General features: G+C 34.0%; 1 protein-coding gene across 2 annotated transcripts in view; it reads right to left on the bottom strand.

Moving 5' to 3' along the window:
• Window positions 1–20,000, bottom strand: part of LOC136837198 (putative neural-cadherin 2) — a 1,292,835-nt gene that overhangs the window by 619,750 nt on the left and 653,085 nt on the right. The window lies entirely within an intron of this gene.

Here is a 20,000-nt window from a genome sequence, read left to right on the forward strand (position 1 = left end):
AGCAGAAAATTAGATTTGAAGTTTGGGAGTTCTTATGCGAGTTACTGTTCAGGAAAGACTTAGACGGAGGTAGTAAAGAAAAAAAAATACACCTGAAATTCATGTGATCAAGACTCAGATGCTGCAGAACAGTAGTTGAACGGGCGACCAGGATTATGAGGTGTTCTTGGACAAGGGAAAGCCCCCCAAAAAATGGATGAGTAAAGGAATTGTTCCTCTGAATAAAGATAAACGTGTTAAAGGATGTAAAGATCATAGGACATAACATTACTTTGAGTACCAGGAAAAGTGTATAATCATTTCTTTTAATTGGAAAGGAAAAACAGCCGCTAGACAGAGAAGAAAAACTGGTTTTAGCCATGAAAAGCTATTCAAAGTTTTTATTAAGGAAAATAAGACTGTGTTAGATTATGTAAAGAGACGGGTTAGGTGCACAATTGTCTCTGAGATGTAGGTCTCAGACGCAATGTTTCTGTGTTATTTTGTATCTTTGTGGATGGAGTGTTGAGAAATTACACACAAGAAACATTAGTTACTTGTGTCAAGGTGTGTGGCAAGAAAAAAATTGCCTCGAATGGGATGTGGAATAGTTGACTGTGTAGCTGTAAAAGTTCTGAGTTGGCGTCGTAAAAATGAACTGCAACATCTAGTGAATAAGCATGACAATGCTTGGATAATTTTGACGGCATAACTAGGCTAGAACAACGAAGTAATGAATACTGACACAGATGGGGGATTTTAGATTTTAGTAATATATATATATATATATATATATATATATATATATATATATATATATATATATATATATATATATATATATATATACACACACACACACACACATATATATATAATATATATATATATATATATATATATATATATATATATATATATATATATATATATATATATATATATACGAGTATATATATAAATGTATGTGTGTGTGTAAGTATGTACGTAACTTTCAGGCAAATATTGCACATAACGGTGGGGTGTAAGAATATTTGCGAAACCGAATATGTGAAGCAAAGAATGTCTTAGGGTATGGTCAAAATATTGGAAACTGAGGAGGGATTCTAAGGAAGGAATTTTAAGCCAACGATCCTTTACGAGAGTAAAATATTTTTAGATTAATGTGACTAAAAAAAAAATGGTTGAAGATATTGAGAAGAATTATTAGTTAAAATTAAAAATCAACCTTAAGCTGGTGTCGAACTATGACTGCCTAAATCTAGAAGGCCCCTGTAATTCAGTTTATTAGCCAGGAACTGCCAATAGTTACTGGAAACCTCCGGATGCAGCCGGTACCTTTTTAAAATTTTCCCGTTTGTTTTTCTATAATTTTGCAATATAGTAGACATATAAAGTAAAAATGCTTCAACGGTTATTTATAACCCAAAACCATATTCAACATGCGATTATTTTGCGTTATTGTTATTAGTTACCCGTTATACTATTATCATGTGGTTAAAGAAATAATGGACATCCTGTATCAGTTCATGAACGATAGTACGCGTCCCTTAAACCTGCAAGATGTGAGTATTAACGTAATAGGTCAGTGGGTAACATCACATATAAAATATTTACCAAATAAAGATCGCCACATTGCCACGCAAGAAAAGTTATGTTTTTACCCCTTTCCAATGAAATTAAAAAAAAAACACACACGAATTTTAATGATAATAGTAAATGTTTCCCATAAAAAAAAAGGCACGATCTACAAAGATATCATTTATGAATGGCATCCTGTCGTATTTACGAATAGGAGAAATAGCAAAAACAAGTTTATATATATTAAAAGTTCCATGTATGCCTAGCAACTGGGAATGGGAATGAGCTATCAGAATTAAGGATTTGTCTCATTTTACCTGTTTGAGCCACTCACTGAATTCACGTGTAACCCACATTGAAGTATGATCCTTCAAAATGCAAATAGCTATTTCATCCTGAAAGTTATAAATTCACAGAAATGCAACGGTAATCGCTCTAAAACATCATCCAGGGTAAACACCTCAATTAAGCTGATTAAGAGTCGGGTAATTTTCGCATGGGTTTGAAAGGAGAGAAGTGGTAAGGGGTTTAAGGAGAAATGCAATGGGAAAATTAATTATAATTTCATAAAATATATATATAAACTGGAAGAGATATCGCACTGTTAGGAACATCTGTTTCGTTTTCTTTAACAAACTACGTCTCGGGACACATGTCATTTTCAAGGTTAAATATGAAAAAAAAAAATATCATATGAAAAATATTTGATATAAACGGTTCAAGAATTACTAAAAACGTTAGAAAGAAAATGCTTCACGTCTCCCAGTATCTAAAAAATTTTGAACTATTAAAAGAGTTAGTAAATAAAATTTTTGGTATTTCAGGAGACCAACGTTTCAGCAACAAGGGAACAAACATGAAAGCAAAAATTACTGAAAAGAACCTTAGGGAAAAGACGGTTTAAGCAGTTTAAGGGCTGTAGTGGATAATCGGCTATTATGCGTAGCTGCTAGTTGCTAGATTTATAGGAGATGCTAAAACAATTGGAAAGGTGTTGCTTGGTCTTGTGTAAAAGTGTTCAAATATTTGTATAATATTGAAGAGATGTACTTAAACAAATATTTCAGATGGTTGCATAACAGATATTTTAAAGTATAAAATGATCACACTCCTAAATGAAAATTGACGACGTTAAAATTAGTATTAAATTTGAGTGAATCACTTAAAATTTCGTTTCTCTTTGGCCCATTCTGAAGTCTTTTAGTATGTGTTTTGGACCTCTGGATTCACATAGAACTGCAGTGTTGAAGAACTCCAATGTGGTAAGTGCCTGACTTTCTTTGATCTGGTGCCAAATATAAATTGAAATATAGTGTGATTTTACACACGGTAGGCCATGTATGTTATATTGGCTACGTAGCTTATATGAACACGAAAACATACATATATGTTATGAAAACTGAAAACATATTGCCATCACTCTGGTTTCGAGCTCCGGTGCCTAAAAATTGAGTGGCACTCTCTTCAATGGGGAATTAAGAATATATATAACTATCTTTGACAGCCTCTTTAAAATGCATATTCGTCCATGACTAGTACAGTACTATCAAGTTCATAAAATATATTGCACAATTATATGTCTTATATATATATAAAATTTATATATATATATATATATATATATATATATATATATATATATATATATATATATATATATATATATATATATATATAAATTTATATATATATATATATATATATATATATATAAATTTATATATATATATATATATATATATATATATATATATATATAAATATATATATATATATATATATATATATATATATATATATATATATATATATATATATATATATGTGTGTGTGTGTGTGTGTGTGTGTATGTATATATCATCAAAATATTGTAGATTATCCTCATAAATTTCAGGATTCAACACAGCAAACTAAGGAATCATCTGTGGACACCGCTTTGTAATTGCTTAATGTTGCTAATTAAATAAAAATACCTTGTCATCTAGAAAATATGCCTTCAGTCACGTGCTTACATGTTTAGCGTGTTTGTTTCAACAGCTTCTAATTTGCTAAACAAACGGATATTACCTGCTAAATTTTGGAGATAACAGTTGTATCTTAGGTTGCTGTGATGAATCAAACCTCCCGTTTTCTTTACAGCACAAAACATCAAGTTCTGCTGAATTTCCATCCACGACGCCCATGACATTACAGACATGACAAGAACCAGTTATCTTTACATATTATGGTTGCTTGCGTCTATTGACTATTCAGTTTCAATTCTGGTAATAAATTAAACAGTTTTACAGCTGCAGTACAATAGATTTCGTTAGGAATTTCTTCATGCATTTCTTTACAAGTAAACGTTCATACGTCTGTATCTAGCAACTAATGGCAAAGGAGGAATATAAAAACAATGCAATCCAAAAGGAAGCCAACGATTTTCAGTCAAAAGGACAAAAGGTTTTGAATCTTTATTTTCACTATGATGGAGTGAAAAGAGGTTATTTCTTGGATACACTTAAATGGGCTTATGAAACATGTAGGATAAGTGGCATTGCAAGTATATGAACGCAGTGTCCTTAAAAAAAATGGATGATTGTTAGTGAAAAATAATTAGCATGCGTTCGTTGTGAAAGAAATCATGGAGAAAGAATGTTACAAGTACACTAACAAGAAGAGTAAGTGGATCGTAATATGGGTATGACGGGAATTTGTTGGAATATAAGTGGACTGAAGAAAGAAAATTTATGTATGCAGGTTTTTCTTTATTACGGATAATTCTCATTATTAGGAGCTAATACTCTTGTTTCTTTTTCATTAAATCATATCTAAAATAAGAACATGTGCTTGTATACCGTAACAAGTTTGTCCGAATATGAGTGAATATATGTGTATTTGTAGGTACTTAGGAAAACTTTTATATGTATGATTAGCTTGTGAAATGGAGAGTGCGTATCTTGCACGCTTGAATTTTTTATGAAACAAGCTTTTGATTAACATTCGAAAAGGAAATTTCAAGTTTAAATCCGCTTCAGTATGCCATCCATCATTATTACCATCAGTTTCCACATATTGTAATAACTTGTTTTTCTATCTTAGGTTGTTTTATCGACTTGGGTTATTACTAAAAGATATAACTTACCATCACAAAAAGCATGCACTCATGGTGTTTATTTCCGACACATGAAAATAAAGTGTAGTATTGACAATCTGAATTTCGTCCTGATAAATTATACAAAACCTTTAACACCTATTGAATTATATTTCATATGATTCTAATTTTGTTCAAAGTTCAAGTTAAATGATAAATAAAAAAATCCCCTTTACTAAGAATTATTTTCTAATTAAATGTCAGGAAGATGCTGCACTGTTGAGATAAAGAAGAGTAAAATAATTGCAGTCCATTTAGAGATAAACATCAGAATGATTTATGACCAACAATTCGAACAGCTGCGTTGTGTATACAACTCGAGCCACCAGTGCAACCATTAATTTCGAAAGGTACTTCTCGACGTTGCAAGATAGTCGAAATACCATTAAATACATGGCTCAAGAGGATTCAAACACGTATTATCTTCAAAGGAGAATATTTATCTCCTTGCTTGCATCATTATTCATGCATTCCACTGTCTTTGTCGAGTGGGAAGTCAGACAATGCTGGCGTGAGAACGAGAATACGAGCGTTTGATTCATCCCTTAAAACTCCTGATGTGATTATGCTGTAACAGACAACAATATACGACGATGACAAGAAGAGGAAATGGCTCTTATGCCTAATTCTGGATTGTGGAATTACCGTATTACCAAGCTGATGGATTTACCACATTTTTTCTTCATACCTCTTATTACGTGTGACCGAAAGTGCACCCTGTCTGCTTGTATCTATCTATCCTTATCTATCTGTTCATTTAGAAAATTAAAATCTTACAATAGTTACTAGTTTCAACGATTATTATTGTTATCAAAATGGAACATAACAAAGTAATAGTGGGGAACATAAATAAAAGGAGAATAACTTTCAAAGCAATCTTTCACTGATGACCACTAGGTTAACAAAAACATAAAGTTGTTATTGATTCTAACGCACAATTCCCGTTGAATTCAGTATCTGTACTTAGAATTGATTCCCACCCATCCCCAACAATATAGCTAATTGATAATTTTGTAAACACTTCGCTAATTATGAATTTTTGTTAGTTGTACACATGTGACTTTATATTCACTAGTATTAAGTCACAAGTATCGTTTAATACCCAATTCATTAAGCAGTGAACAAAAACTTACACCCAAGGAGAATTATAATTCTCCTAGGGCGTAAGACTTTTTCATTACATAATGAATTGGATATTAAACCACACCAGTGACTTAAACTTGTGAATATAAAGTCACATGTGTACAACTAACAAAAATTCATAATTAGCGAAGTGTTTACAAAATTATCAATTAGCTATATTGTTGGGGATGGTGAAATCAATTTAAGTACAGATACTGAATTCAACGGGAATTGTGCGTTAGAATCAATAACAACTTTATGTTTTTGTTAACCTAGTGGTCAGGTTAACTGCTAATCTTTTTTGCCTGAAGCAAAGGCCAGGTTCGTATCCCTGCCTGGGCAATTGCCCTTATCAGTTATAAGTTCCGTTGGGTGTCAGTTATTCCCAAGGTGCAGTGAGTTCCCTTTATAAGATATTTTTGGACTAATATTTGTGGATATAAAAGCTCATCGTTGTGTAACTGACAATTCACGAACACACATCATATGCATTATATATATATATATATATATATATATATATATATATATATATATATATATATATATATATATATATATATATATATATATATATATACATATATATATATATATATATATATATATATATATATATATATATATATATATATATATATACATATATATATATATATATATATATATATACAGTATATATATATATATATATATATATATATATATATATATATATATATATATATAATAAATATATATATATATATATATATATATATATATATATATATATATATATATATATATATATATATATATATATATATATATATATATATATATATATATATATATATATATATATATATATATACAAATAACCAAGAAGCAGATAGGTGAAGACCAAGGGCGACATCAAATCACAGGTTGACTAAGGAAACAGGCCATTTTCTACATTTGTCTTATCTTTATTCCGACGTTTCCTAATATTACCTTTATTACACCTTCTAGGAGTCTGTCAATAAACATCATAAAATTATAAAACAATCTTAAATTTGTTAAAAATCAAAAAGCAACAAAAAGACTAAAATTTACAATTGCAAAAATATATTTGAAAGCTAAGACCGCCGACCAACCTTCAGTTAAGAGAGAGGAAGACTGAATGACACAAAAGAAAACAGAAGGAGACGTTAGCTAAGATACAGTTGGATCGAAGAGGTTTGGGTATTCAACTGGGGAACTGGCTGCCTTAATGAGCAACGACTCTAGAATGGGTAGTTCGTGAGGGTTTTGCGTTTGCCCTATGATGCAAAAATCGTCTCTCTTGATATGGGTTTTGCAAACTTTTGCATGATTCCTGATATTCGAATGCTCAGGGTTGGAGAGCCTACTTCCTGTGTGAAAACTTATTCCACGATGAGAATCTATTCTGACCCTCAGTGAAGATAAGACAAATGTACAAAATGGCCTGTTTCCTTAGTCAACCTGTGATTATTTATATATATATATATATATATATATATATATATATATATATATATATATATATATATATATATATATATATATATATATATGCGTGCGTGTGTGTGTGTTTAGATAAATAGATATGAATGTATATCCGACTCTCTTCCCTGAAACTACCAGTTCTTGCCTTTATGCAATATTGTGAAATAAAACAATAGCATTCCTACCGCTCAGTCGAATGTAAAACTCGTCAAACGGCTGAATTATTTCGCTTTTATCTTCACACCATGTCATCGAAGTGCAAAAAAGGCAGAGAGAAAAAAAAAAGAAGTTTTGCTGTAGTACTGGGATTGAGGAGAAATATATAAATGTATATATTTTAGAAGTCAAAAAGCGAGTTATTATTACGTTACCCGCTGAAATCAAAGTTAAAAGGCAGGGGTTTCGGGAAAAGCAGAATATTTCATTAGTATGGATTACAAGAATGTTAGAAGTGAAAGAGTGAGTGTATTCATGAACTTCATAAAGGAACTGATTGTGTAAGCAGGAAACAACCTGGTATACAGCCCGAGAATAAAAGGATGAGTATGAAAAGGATTGTTTTCAGAGTTGTATTAAATCTGTTCTGATCCGAGAGGAAGAAAGGGTGATTTAAATTACTGATTTCAATACAAAGGTGTGTGGTAAGAGAGAAAGATGTTATTGGTGGAAAATATTTATATTAGAAATAATTTATAAATTATGTTTTTTTTTATAACTGCGCGTAGTTATTATTATATTCTGAAAAGAGAAACTGGATGCATTTATGAAAATAGCGGTGTCAAGTAGATGAGAGAGTTGAAAGAACATGGATTTTATTGGAGAGGAAATTCTATAATATACAATGCCCACACACTCACACATACTTTATATATATATATATATATATATATATATATATATATATATATATATATATATATATATATATATATATATGTATATGTATATGTATATGTATATATATATATATATATATATATATATATATATATATATATATATATATATATATATATATATATATATATATATATATATATATATATATATATATATATATATAAAGTACCAAAGAAGAGCCGTCACCTAAAGATAATTCTCTCTTTATCTGATACAATGATTACGTTAAGTTACTGGATATCATGATTGGCAACTTTCACCCAAAATAATTCAGAACGGATAGTGCTGACAACCTTTCATGCAGTAATTCATTTAACGTACAGTTTAATGTAAAGATAATTTTGAAAAAATAAAGGCTATGCACATTTGAGATTGTTTCTATGCATAGGTCAAGATTAGTGGCCATCCATTGCTCACCTAAGAAGTTTCTTTATGTAAGCACAATTTCCAGAATGGCTTCTACTTCTGAAGTGATGCAGGCCTACCTTATTTAATTATCATTGATATAATTTAATTGATCGAATTGCAGCTCAAAAAAGCTCACGGCTCTTTAATGAGAGAGATCTACAGGAATACTCATTCACGTCGATGCAAATTTGATGCAAAATAAATAAAAATATTACCCATTTTCCCAAACCTTTCAGTATCAACGGTCAAAGCACAGTCTGAATAGTATTCGTTAAGAGGACGTTAAGAGGACTGTGCATCTAATGATTTGCCACGCAGAGTAAAACAGAAAACACTTCCTCCTGATGCAGTGGTTCTCAACTGGTGGTCCATGGTAACTTTTTGGATGGTCCACTGGACGTTCACTACGTTTGGTAATAAACTGGAGATTTGTACAAACATTTTAAATTTGCTTGAAATTGCAGTGACAAAAATGTTATCCAAATCATTAACCATTCAGGTTGTATACAGCACCAGGCCACAGCCCAGTAAACACGCGATCCAAAATTTGTATTCAGGCCTTGGTGAAGTTTCGAAATGCTAGGCATCCCACTGAACCATTTCCAATAATTGGTAATTACCAAAATCTGCTACCACGTGCAGTCAGATATCATTTGCCTTTTACATCAACCTACATGCGTGAGGGTGGATTTTCATGTTTGTTGCACATTGCATCCAAACAGAGGAATGTGCTTGCTTTGGAAAGGGTTATTCGTTGTGCATTATCCATTACCACACCTAACATGGAAAAACTTGTCAGTGAAAAAGGAATTCGAAAGTCTGGTTGAATAGAAAAATGATACCAAAATTGTAGCCGTGTGCTTCACTCAACAACATAATTTTCTTGAAATTCCGTTTGTAACTCCTGAGTAAGAAATATATTTCACACCAAAGTGTTTATTGTCCATTCTGTATATATCATTAACAAAAAAAATTAAATGGTCTACGATATTTGTTTTATTGGGCTTTTGGTCCATAACCTGAAACCAGCTGAGAACCAGTTTTGATGGATAAAGCTACGGTTTCTGGTGTACACATCACTAGAAATATATATCTCAGCGTCATCAAATACAGTTTTAGTCATTTCACGCAGACATGTAATTGGCAACAGAGATTTTACTAGCACATGACTCTGGTACCAAAGAACAGATAATAAACAATGTTAAATAATACTGAAATTCTCGTGGGAAAGCAACTCACGGTACGAATGCGATATTTAAAGTTTTGCTCCAGTTACCTTGTGACTCCCTGCTGTATAAGTCATAATGCTGAAGGCACAGTATTTTGTATGGAAAACGTATTAAAAAAAAAAGTCTAATGGACTCTGTGAAATGTGAGCTGGTTTCAAACAAAAACACGGGATTACATTCACTTGCGTTTCTTTAGAAAGAGGGTAAAAATAGTTAAGTCTATTGCCATTCACTAGATTCGAAATAATTTTGGAACTAGAAACTTTACATAATGTAATGCCACCAGATTTGGAAAACATGGCAAATTATTTTAAGAATAATTGGCACGTAGTCATATGACATCATAAAAGGCCATGTATTTCGGTTAATATTTTAGAGAAAATTTTTATCCCTGTTCAAACAAAGCGAATGCTGTAAGGTCATAGCTGTTCGGCGATATAATACTAAATATTCTAAGTAAACAACAATATCTTCATCTATGAATAAAACCGCTGAAGTCTTTATAAATTGCCGGAGGCTGGAATAGAACAGGTCAGAATTTACAACGCTGACTAAACGACTTGATTTTACAAGTCGGAATTTTATCGTGTTGGTAATTGTCTTTGTCACCTTACACCTGATTAATGAGCACTTATTGTTTAAGTTAAATATTCAGGTCTGGTAAATTTTGCACATAATTAGCCAAACAAAGAACTTACTACATAGAAAAGGTTAGTATGGGCTGGACAAGGGGTTAGCACGGTCAGAATACAAGGGATTAAAACCGACTGTAGGCGACTCCCTTTAAGTAGATAATTCCTTATTCGAGGCAAAAGTGAATCTGTCTGGCTGCATCTTTACAGGCAACCCCCCCCCACCCCCACCCCCGCCCCAGTCGCGGACAACAGCTGGAAATGACTCAACTCCCTATGTGCGTGGACGTGCCCCCTGCCCATAGGAGAGGGCATAAAAGGGACAAGCAGGCAAGGGCTCGGCCTCAGACGCTCGCTGGACTACATGGGTTAAAACAATGGACACGCTCACCACCATGCCCCTGGCTCGACGATGCCCTTAGCAACCGCTGCTCCAGCTAACCACGTGGCTTTTCAAAGTGTACTTTTTACCTTCGTGCACTTCGACCGCCAACCACATGTTCCCTTCGCTGCTGGCCGGATCCATAACCCACTCCATTACCTGGTGCTTCGTGAAGTCCCCCACGTGCTGCCCTCGCCGTCGGCGCCCCTATATCCTACCACGTGGAAGATCGCCTTCACCCTCGTGAATCGGGAGTCATCCACGGACCGCCTTCTTCGCTGGAACTCCTTCTCCCTTACGGTATAGTGCTCTGAAAAGACGTCCATTCAGTCAAGCTTTTTCCCCGTAAAATTTACTTAATTTGAGTGCCAGTAATCCCCGAATCTCTTGTTAAATTCCACCCGTGCTTCTCGAGTGTTGGCATTGCTATGCCATTATTAACTCATCGAAGCCCATTGGCACCCTCAGTGCAGCTTCGAATTCATTATCCTTTTGTCTGTTTTCATTACTGGCGTATAATTTGTGTATCTCTCATTTCAGAGGGACCCTATATCGTGGAATCTTCTCAGACTGTGTCCGGAATCCCCCAGTTTCATTCATCCCGTATGAATCCCCTTCAGGATTAATAATTTAATTGCATTTCTCTTTCCCGTGCTAATGTTCTTTATGTAAATATACTCCTGTAAGTTTACTCACGTGTTTACGTAATATTTCCCTTCAGTAGTGAGAGCCTTACGCTCATATGAAATTCCCCTTTTTTCCTATTGTTTTATGTTTCCCTGGACCCACGAAGTCAGAATCACAAGGCTAAAGTATCTGTAGCTGTTGCTACCTGTCTCACAGAAAATATCTCAAACCAGATTGCCCAGGAAAAACATAAAAATATATATATATATATATATATATATATATATATATATACATACACATTTATGAGGTCAACTAGGTACAAGGAGGAGGGGGCAGTCTTCTGGTTCCTGAAAAATTATGTAGATGTGAGGATGTTGACCTCATGACGTCTTTTGACCCTTCCAGTCTTTAGTATCCTTTTACATTTAGGTACACTGTATCACCCTTATGCATTATTGACATATCACATTTTCACTATATTGTCTTTCGACAAGAAAGCAGAATATGATTGGGCTTAAGATAATGTAGTTTTGAAATTAGTATTATTATATTATTATTATTATTGTTGTTTTTTTCTTTTGCTTTTTGCCCATGATGAGTTCCTGTGTGTATTTGCTGGTAAATTTTTATGTAAATTCTTGCAAACAGTGCTACATATGCCCTGTCACTTATTTCATTTATTCAAAATGTTAAATTCAAACACCAAACCTATTTTCCTGGCTTATCTTTATATTTCAGTTGTGTTCATACCTTCTAATCTAAATAAATCCCCTTACAAACTAACGAACATTCTTTCTGGGAATATGATCTCTGTTACGTGAGTTACACATTTCTTTTTTGCGTCATGTCCCTCAACCGACCGAGATCGAACTCCATGAAGACTTGCCCTCGTCGCTTGTACAGTTAATCCCTATCCACTTGTTCTTCTCTGCTCAGAGTTGTCACTCATCCTTCTCTTACTGTCCCCAAATCCGAGGATTTTCAACACAACGTAGCCAGCTCAAGTAACTAAGTCCTAAATGTGGTTACGGGAGTCCCACACTGTTAACGGCTCATCGCCAAGTACACAAGAGTTTGGCGTAAATCGTCTAATTTAGTCGAGCCACCCTTCAGCTCGTTATGAAGAACAAACGAAAGTATGCTCTTTTTCATATAAGATTAGAGAACACACATTGTCGTCTAATATGGTTTTACGGTCAACAGAGACCTCTGACCTGGATTCATTCCATTCATTTGTGAGTCGTCTCATGCTACGGCACCTCATTTCAAAGATTTCTTTAGTCAGTCCATGTGTTTATTATCTCCCTCTCTCTCTCCCCGATACAAGATCATTAGCAATTCTTAATCTTTGTTTTGCATTAACCCTGATTCACACGCACACACACACACACACACACACACACACACATACATATATATATATATATATATATATATATATATATATATATATATATATATATATATATATATATATATATATATATATATATATATATATATATATATATATATATATATATATATATATATATATATATATATATATATATATATATATATATATATATATATATATATATATATATATATATATATATATATATATATATATATATATATATATATATATATATATATATACATATATATATACTTTTTCCCGTAGAAATTAAAGGCGGTATTTTCCTAAAATATACACATAAAAGCCAGTTAATTTCGCCCCTTTTGCTTTCGACAGCGGGTAGTGAGAGCATGATTGTTTTCTTCTAGCTATTTTTTCCTTTTTAATTGCTCTTCCATTTTCTTCGTAATACATTTTTTTTTACTTGTCCTTTTGTTTCCTCTTTTAATTGTTATTTCATTTGTTAGGAAGCATATTTTTTTCCAGTACCTGGTTCCTAAAAGAATTGTAATTTTCTGCAAAAGTGATTCATCGTTTTTTGGATTTGTAAATAAATTACTGCAGTAAAACATTTATTTTTATTTACTGAATGAGACAGACGCCAATGTCTCCCTGACCCTCACTCGTAACCTTGAGAGGTTATTGACACAGCAGGCTGTCAATAATCAGAATGGATTTCTCGTGCGTTTGTTTCCCAAAGAATTCTCTTAGCAAACTTTCTCTCAGCCTTTTAAATTCACTATGACTTTCGTTACGTTGACATAATATCTAAATTGGTAACTTGAAGGAAATGTCACGTTACGATCACACTACTACGGATTTGATCTGCTTATTTCATTCATTTTAATGAAATCAGCGATGTACTCCTGATGTTCAAGCAATCATCCCATGTGTTACTCTCAACTTTCTATTCTTAAAAGCTTTTTAAAATTCGTCCATTAACTCTGAAAGCTTTTAACTATTCTTAGACAGTAATATATCATCCGCAAGTATCAACTAACAAACAATATTCAAGACTTCTCCCACGACTTGAAACCTACAGTTACATTCAAAGTTCATTCTCTGACTTATTGCATCACTCCATCCATAAAGACAAAACAACATAGCCTTTCACTGGTCTCACAAAAATAATTATATATTACCTGTAATATTTTACCCGCTCAGCCATGGAACCTTAACAACACTATATTGCCTGTCTATCGATTTACTATAAACTTTCTATAGGTCCATGTATCCTTCATAAAGCTTTCTCCCTTAATTTTCAAATATCTCACCTAACTATTTACTTCGTCCACACACATTTTTCTCTGTCTAAACCCTGCCTCTTTCATTTTCGCAGCCAAAATCTTACATATATCTTCCCTTTGTCACATTTACCCATATCTAAAGGAACTATTATTCCTGCTAACCAATCATTTGAAATCTTCTCCTCAAACAGTGATATCTCACTGTCTGGCACTTAGTTACGTTTTCACTACAGTCCCGCAATTTCTGACTTGTAATCCCATTAAATCGGCAGGTATTTCCATTTTTAGCCTCTTAATTGGACTCCTTACAGCCGCAATAAAAATTCACAAGTATTCTCAAGCTTACCCCAATCCCTTGCACTCTTGCGTTATTCAGCTCTTCCTCTCGTATCTCTCAATTCAACAAGTACCGTATTCAAAATACAGGGTGCATCCATCGTTCTCTTCGGAATTGATCTCTCTCTCTCTCTCTCTCTCTCTCTCTCTCTCTCTCTCTCTCTCTCTCTCTCTCTCTCTCTCTCTCTCTCTTTGTCTGTCTGTCTCTCTGTCTGTCAGAGATCCATTGCTGTTTAGCCTTCCTGCATATTCTTCCTGACAAAACAGCTTATTCTCCATGAAGCCCTTGCTCACTTTCAGCTAACACACAATCTTTCCTTCATTACAACATCTACATTTCTTTTCTCCCTTTTTCCTTGACCACGTTATCCACCCTCCTGTATTCTTGCACACAGCCCTCTCTTCTGTCTTGCCATGTCACCTCAAGCAATTTTACTTTTCCTCCACCCATCTAGTTATTTCCTCGTCCCAACTCTTCTTTACCCTACTACCTAAATCCACAATCACCTTCTGCTGACTCCATAACCTTATCCTGGGATATCACATCCTTTTCATATACTCCTTCAGCTTCTGTGTCTTTACCAACAGCTCATATTTCATCCATTTTCTCCTTATATGCTCTCCTTATTTCCTACTTATCAAAGTCGCTTATCACTATTATCCTTACAGCTATAGTTTCACCCATCCTTTGACGATGTCACAAAATTCTGACGGCGTTGTCCATATTCCCATTTCCTTCATTCTCCTGATCATGTCTGTAATTCATTGTCATAGCGCATGGCTTCCATATTGACAGATAGGCAGAAAGACACACACATACAAACTAAGAGAGAGGAAAATAGATATTATAAATAATAGAAATTTATATGCTGTTTATATGAAGAAAGTAAATGAACAAAGTAAATGAACATGTTAATATAAAAAGATCATAATTGTAAGTCTTTTCATGAATAAGGCCATTCATTTTCCTTTCTCTTGATAGCCACCTTCGAATTTAAAATGACTAGAGATTGAAGTTACTAGCAAAGTTTATGATAGACTGTTTCCTACATTTGGATGTGCATCTGTTATTTATATTATGAACTCCTTTCGACGTCTGAAGTACCCACTTACATTCTGCTTTTCACAATGATTGTGATTTCTTGAGCCTAACATCGAAATGCCTTCGTTCTTTGCACCTTTTGTTAGATTTATTACCCATACCTTTGGCTAACACATGTATACACTAAGTGCTCCATCTGATTAGCGTTAGGGCCAGTGACGATAAATTCGTTACGACGTGGAATCTTTAAGAAATAAGAAATCAGGCATGGTCTCCTTTTTTTTTTTTTGCAGTTAATCCCAACAGACGTCTTGTTGTGGTAATATATATCGTAAACTTGCTAGGCTAGTTAATTAACTATCATTTACACTACAGATCAAGTCTAAAATTTTCGGCAAATATATCGTACATTTTGCCCCTTTATTACTGTCTTATCATGACAGTGCATGTTGGTTATTCAGATGTCAGTTAGTTCATCTACAATGTCAGACTTATTGTTTGTTTTTACTCTTGCTATTTTTTTTTCTATTATACTTCAACTTGAATCAGTCATGAAATTTTCCCGAACGATTCGTATTACTTCCTGCATCAAGAGCAAGCTCTTCCGTGAACAGTCGTGAAATTCCTTCAGCGTTTATTGTATTTTATTATCAAGTAGAACTAGCAATTAAATGATAGTTGAACGCATTAACAAAATACGACAAATGCTATAAAATATCAGGAACTTATCGACAGGATGCTTATTTGCTTTAGGTATGTCAGTTTCTTTTTCTTCTGTAGCAATGTAACTTAGATGGTTTCTTTGGTCTACTATTGCCCGTTCCGTAATTTTAAATATTGACTTGTATTTTTAAAATAGATTATTTCATATCAGAATCAACGCAGTGTCGTTTCTCCTATTATTCAACAAGCGTCAAAGTTGAATAGCCAGTTTTCATTTGTGATCTGTTGGCCTGAGGTAACAAGACATTAATATTGAAGCCTTATACAATGTATATATATTATTTAACAATCCATTATGATCAGTTAATACGTTATTGGTAATTTCCTGTATTATTGAATTCCAGATTTTTTGCATGTAGGTCAATGCTACCATTTAACATTTGGTTTTGGGAGGGAGAACATAGTAAATCAAATGAGAGGATTTTCTGTTACTAGTTCCTTTTTCGGAATAAATGGCCCCTTTTTTTATATAAACGAAAACAGCAGTCTTCATTCTTATTCCCGACACCTTTTAGGTCTCGTCCCTAAACAAACAATAGAAAAATATTTTATCTTCAAGGGAAGATAATGAAGCCGTTCTACACGATTCATATACATTATTCAGGAATAATTTTTCTCCCTTTTTTCTCCAGACTCGCAAGTAGGCCATTAGAAATGGAGATAGCGGAAGCCACTCCCAAAAGCACGCATATTTTTACCCTGTATCGAACGACCCAATCTTCAGCTGCCTATGGATCCATTAATGTCTGCCGAGAGGGCGATAGATGTTTTATAGGACACTCAGTCGACATATTTCAGAGTCCTTATGGCTGTATTGGTACAGATAGCGTGCTTAATGGGACTTGTTTCTTTGCCTCTTCTTGTCAGTGATGGTGGAGGTAGCGATTTATGCCCCGAATAACACTCGCTGACATATCAGGCTTCAAGATTACTGGTTATAGCTCCATCATTACTCTTTTAGATGTCAGCATGCGCGTGTGAGGAGAGAGAGAGAGAGAGAGAGAGAGAGAGAGAGAGAGAGAGAGAGAGAGAGAGAGAGAATATATTCATGGAGAAATCTGTTCTCTCGGCCCAGTTTTTACTCTCCACATAGCAACACAGGCTCCGAACATCGAAAAATCCCAATATCCAAATTTACCTTATTGGCTTACATAGACCCATGTTCTTAAGATACGTGATATTATGACTGTACATCTTATTATCATCCATATTTCTTACTTCGCCATCTAATCGATTGCTCAAGTGACTAAAATCCAGTGGAAACCAACAATCAGGCTCAAATTGCTCAAGAGAATAGAACCAGGGGTCTCAATTAACTCGATAATTGAAAATACTTAATGCCGATTGCGGAGGCTTCCATCGTCCGTTAAAAAACCCACGAGATTTTTAGAGGATGGTATTCTCTCACTAGATCTAAGAATACTAGCTCTGAGTATCCGCTTTTCCCTCGCACGTTATTTGTAGTAGATTCACTGAAATATTCACTAGCGAGCTACAGTTTCGCGAAATAAAGTTAATTACCGTGGGCATGCTGGTAGGAGACCTCTAAGGAACACCAGATACCATCATCGTAGAAAGGCGAAGGCTTAATCTTTCATTTACAAATATTATGCTGCCAATATCCTTTAATATCGAATTTACTATACATTTGAAATAACTTACGGAGACCCGAAGGGAGTTACAATTAGATAAGTGCTTATGCCCGGGCCATGAACTTTCTTGATCAAATCGGCTGTGTATCGTTCTTTCTAAACTAAAGGCCCAGCTCTAAAAGGTCGATTTTCTTTATGTATTCAGCCAAGCCGTACGGTAGTGGAGACCCAAGTCTTTGTTATTGCTTAACAATCTTTTTAAAATTAGTATTACATGAATTTATTATTTCAAAGAGGGGTGGTGTCTTATTCGTAGAGATATTACTGTCATGTAATATATCTTTCGTTTTTTTTTTTACAGATACCAGTTGTAACTATTATACCTGTTTTCTAAGCACTTCCAAGGAAATTTTTTCAAATGAATAGATTGCACAGTTAAAAGTGTAAATGATGAAACATATCCTAAACAGCACCCAGGTTCTCACAGTCTTGCCTTTTTCATTCAGTCACTATCTTCGCTAAGTTCCTTTCGTTTTCTGTTTACTTGAAATTCTGGACTGTTCGTCTTCCTTCATATCTTTCTGTATATTTCTTCCTAAAATGAAGCCCTCCACTCTGATCGAGTTGACAGGCGGAGAGCACTTTTAGCCCAGGACATTTCACCGAACAATATTTTTTTCACTCTTCTAATTCCTTTTTTTTTTTTTTTATCATGATGGTTCAAACTTTGTTGAAAAACGTTAAAATGAATAGAAGAGAGAACAGTAGAATATTTTTAAAAATCTATAAAATATGGATGAGGAAAAAATAAAATTTTCGTCCATGCTAGTGAAAACAATCGTGCTATCAATGGGACAGGTGATAATAAGCAAGAATATAAAAAGAAATTGTTAGAAATAAATATAACTGAATCCAGTTTTATATAAGAAAGCTGTTGTAAGAAAATGAATATCAGAATTATGTAAAGTGTATATGTAAAGGTAGCATATCTGGGATTAATAGCAAAGGTGTAAGATCACCTATATGGAAATACAATAGAGTTCCTACTTTTTACTTGTTAAGTATAATTTTTTTTACACCCGTCTGTATGGTCGTTTGTACGGGTATCGTAACATATAGAATATAAATTCCATCCGCTAAGCTTCACTACGGGCAACACTAGGGGCAAGACACCATACGGGCCTAGAGCCAGCTTAATATTCAACAACGCAATGTATCAATCCTGGATAAAAGGGACAGTCAGCACAGTAAGACCGGGATAAATGAGACAGCCACTACAGTAATACCTGGATAAATGGGACAGTTACCACAGTAATATCTAGGTAAAATGGGCAGTCACCACAGTAATACCTGGATAAAAGGGACAGACAGAACAGTAATCCTTGAATAAAAGGGACAGACAATACAGTAATCCTTGGACAAAAGGGACATTCACCACAGTAATACCACCTGGATAAAATGGACAGTCAACACAGTAATGCCTGGATAAATGAGACAGCCACCACAGCAACACCTGAATAAATGGGACAGTCACCACAGTAATATCTGGATAAAATGGACATTCACCGCAGTATTACCTGGATAAAATGGACAGTCAGCACAGTTATACCCAGATAAAAAGAACATGACAGCACAGTAACATCTGGATAAATGAGACAGTACCACAGTAATATCTGAATAAAATGGACATTCACCACATTATTACCTGGATAAAAGGGACAGTCAGCACAGTTATACCTGGATAAAAGGAACAGAAAGCACAGTAATATATGGATAAATGAGACAACCACCACAGTAATACCTAGATAAAAGGGACAGTACCACAGTAATACCTGGATAAAAGGGACAGTCAGCACTAATACCTGGATAAAAGGGACAGACAGAACACTAATGCCTGGATAAATGGGATAGTCACCACAGTAATACCTTAGGGACAGTCACCACAATAATGTCTGGATAAAATGGACAGTCACCACAGTAATACCATGCTAAAAGGGACAGTCAGCACAGTAATACCTGGATGAAAGTGACAGACAGTACAGTAATATTTGGATAAACTGGACAGTCACCACAGTAGCCTAATAACTGGGTAAGAGGGACAGTCACCACAGTAGTGTCTGGCTAAAAGGGACAGCCAGCACTGTGACACCTGGGTAAAATGGACAGAC

This window comes from Macrobrachium rosenbergii, chromosome 58 (assembly GCF_040412425.1).
Source record: "Macrobrachium rosenbergii isolate ZJJX-2024 chromosome 58, ASM4041242v1, whole genome shotgun sequence".
Classification (NCBI taxonomy): domain Eukaryota; kingdom Metazoa; phylum Arthropoda; class Malacostraca; order Decapoda; family Palaemonidae; genus Macrobrachium; species Macrobrachium rosenbergii.